General features: G+C 20.7%; 1 protein-coding gene across 1 annotated transcript in view; it reads right to left on the bottom strand.

Annotated features, from left to right (window-relative positions):
• The window catches only part of LOC117176298 (protein transport protein Sec61 subunit alpha), a 29,410-nt gene that overhangs the window by 19,096 nt on the left and 6,655 nt on the right, over nt 1–3,659 (bottom strand). The window lies entirely within an intron of this gene.

Raw genomic sequence — 3,659 nt, 5'->3', positions numbered from 1 at the left:
AGAAGAATTCAAGTAAATTAAAAAAAATCCAGAGAATTTCAAAGAATTAAACAAAATTCAGGCTGTATTTAAAATTCAAAACAATTAAAAAATATAACAAAACTGCATGAAATATGTAAATTTGAAATAAGCTTAGAACAAAATCAAAGGAATTCAAAGGAATTGGATGAAATTCCTTGGAATTCAAGGTGATTTTTAAATAATTTAGGATAATTCAAATAAAAAATTTGGAGAATTAAAAAAGAATGTGAAAAAAGAGTGAATTTAGAAGAATTCAAGTAAATTAGAAAATTTAAGAGAATTTCAAAGAATTAACCAAAATTCAGGCTGTATTTAAAATTCAAAACAATTAAGAAATATAACAAAACTGCATGAATTGTGTAAATTTGAAATAAGCTTAGAAAAAATCAAAGGAATTGGATGAAATTCTTACGACTTCAAGGTTATTTTTAAATATAATTTAGGATCACTCAAATCAAAACTTTGAAGAATTAAAAAAAATTAAAATAAATAGATTTGAGTGAATTAAAAAAATTCAAGAGAATTTAAAAGAATTAAACAAAATTCAGACTGTATTTAAAATTGAAAATAATTTTAAAATATGACAAAACTGCATGAATTTGAAATAAGCTTACAAAAAATCAAAGGAATTCAAAGGAATTGGATGAAATTCCTACGAATTCAAGGCAATTTTCAAATAATTTAGGATAATTCAAATAAAAACTTTCAAGAATTAAAAAAAAAAATCAATTGAATTAAATACATTTGAGTAAATTTAGAAGAATTTAAGAAAAATTAGAAAAATTTAAGAGAATTTCAACAAATCTAGGCTGTAAAAAAAAATACAAATTTCTTTAAACTTGGAAGTCCTACTAATTTCTAGCCGAAGAAGAGACTAATGACTACAATACAATTCAAGTTGAATTCAAAAGAATTCAAATGAATTGGAGAAAAAATTTCAAATCAAACAATTTCATTGATTTCCGTGAAATTGGAATGAATTTAAAGGAATTTAAAGTAAATGAGAAGAATTTGATTTAATTCATAAAAATTGAAAGTGAATTTTAAAAAAATCAAATAAATTCAAAACAACTTTAAAATATGACAAAACTTCATAATTGGTGTAAATTTGAAATAAGCTTAGGAAAACTCAAAGGAATTTAAAGGAATTGGATGAAATTCCTACGAATTCAAGGAGATTTTCAAATAATTTAGGATAATTCAAATAAAAACTTTCAAGAATTAAAAAAAAATCAATTGAATTAAATAGATTTGCGTGAATTTAGAAGAATTCAAGAAAAATTCAAGATAATTTCAAAGATTTAAAAAAAAATCAGGTTGTATTAAAAAATAATTCAAATCTCTTTAAATCTTTGACGCTCTACTAATTTCTAGCCGAAGAAGTGACTAATGACTACAAAACAACTCGAGTTCAATACAACAGAATTAAAATAAATTGGGATAAAATTTAAATTGCAAAATTCCATGGGATACAATAAAATTTGAGTAAATGTAGAGAAATTTGAGGGAAACGAAAAGAATAAATAAAAATGTATTCTTATTTTAAATAGTTTAAAAATCCTTAAAATACTTCAAAATTTTATTTCAAAATCTTGAAACATTTACATGTTGTTTTAGATTTTTTCAAACTTTTATTTATTAAAAATTTTTTTTCAGAACTTCTAAACATCTTTTAAAATTATTCAAATTTTTCCTCCTTTTGCAAACCTGTCCAATTCAAAAAATTTCCTTAAAATCCTCGAAATTGATTTTTAATAATTTTGTGAACCTTTTTAAATATTCTCTTCAAATTAATTTTGCGAAATAAAAAATTATTTTCAATTTTTCTATGCATTTTTTTAAATTCTTCTGAACATTTTATACTGAAATATTATTAATTTAATACAATCCTTTAATTATAAATATATTATTTTGAAGTTATTTTAGAATTCAAAATAGTTTATGAAGTTTCCAAATTTTAATGCTTATAAGTGTTTAAAACTGAAATTTAAAATTCTTTAAATTAAAATTGTCACTTAAAAATTAAACTGGGAAATTTGTAAAGTAGAAGATTTTTGAATTAGGCATTATAAACTGAATGATATTATAATTGAGAATTTTCCAACAAAAAAAAAAAAAAACGATTTTTTTTATACAAAATAACTGAAATTTTCCATCCGGAAAAAAAAAGAAATTTCAACCTTGCTGTTTTTTCAACTAAAAAAGATATTTGTTGAACCAAAACAGAAATATTCAAATTTTCGCTTTAAAAAAAATAGTTTTCAACAAAAAAAAAAGGAATTTCCAAACAGCTGAATTCAACCAAAAAGACACATTTTTAACCAAATAATTGATTTTTAATCAGAAATATGAATTTTAAACTTATAAAGGTTAAATTTTCGACCGAAAATGAAACATTTACATTTTCAGACAAAAAATTAATTTTTGAGCAAAAAAAAAAAAGGAATTTTCAACAAAAAAAGTTAAATTTTCAACCGGAGGTGAAATTTAAAAAAAAAAATACATTTTTAACAAAGTAATTGAACTTTCAACTTACCCGAGGTAGATATTTCTACTAAAAAATATACGAGTTGATCCAAAAAACTAATCTTCAAATTTTTAGTTAGAAAAATTAATTAAAAAAAAAAAGAGAATTTCCAACCAAAAAAAAAAAAACAATTTTTATATAAAAAATTAATTAAAAAAAAAAAGAAAAAAAGGAATTTTCAACCAAAAATATGAATTTGTAATCAAATTGTTAAAGGTTTAACACACCAAATTAATGTTCTAAAAAAAAAAAAGAATTTTTAATAAAATTGTAGAATTTCAAAACCGAAAATACGAATTATTTATCAAACCGTTTAATTTGATACTCAAATACGTATTTTTTCAAAAAAAAAGTTAATTTTCTCGGAGAATTAAATTTTCTGCCAAATTGCTGAATTTTCAAATAAAAAATATTGAAATTCAACCAAAAACAGTTGAATTTTCAAGCAAAAAAATTCATTTTTTAGAAAATCGTTGAATTTCCCACCAGGAAAGTTGACATTTAAAAAAAAGTTTATTTTCAACCAAAAAGGCGGAATTTTATACCATAAAAGTCAAATTTTCTACTAAAAGAATTCCCAACCACTTGAATTAACCGATTTTGTTTAAAAAGTTGAATCCTCATTTATTAAAAAATGGAAAAGTTAAATTTTCAATAAAATAAAAATACAAAAAAAAGACGAAATTTCAACAATGTTATGAAATTTGCAACTAAACAAATAATTTGTCATGCCAAAAAGGTTAAGTTTCTAAAAAAACATTGAATTTTCTATTCCAAAAAAAGAATATGTCCCATAAAACAGTTTAATTATTAACAAAAGAAAATAATATTTAACAAAATAGTTTAATTTTCGATAGAGTAATAGAATGTTCAAAAAAAAATTTGAATAAATAACCAAGTGGTAGATTTTTTCAAACAATAAAGATTAATTTTGAAATAAATTGTCGAATTTTCAAGAAAAAAGAAGACTTTTTAACCTAATAGTTTAATTTTCAATAGAATAATAAAAATGTTTTACCAAATATTTACATAAATCACCAAATGGTTTATTTTTTTTTTAATAAAGAATTAAACTTTCAAAAAAAAAAAAAAAAAAAAAAAAAAAAAAAAA

The sequence above is a fragment of the Belonocnema kinseyi genome, chromosome 7, assembly GCF_010883055.1.
Source record: "Belonocnema kinseyi isolate 2016_QV_RU_SX_M_011 chromosome 7, B_treatae_v1, whole genome shotgun sequence".
NCBI lineage: Eukaryota > Metazoa > Arthropoda > Insecta > Hymenoptera > Cynipidae > Belonocnema > Belonocnema kinseyi.
The sequence above is the reverse complement of the archived record's forward strand: the minus strand, read 5'-3'. Positions and strand labels throughout refer to the sequence as shown.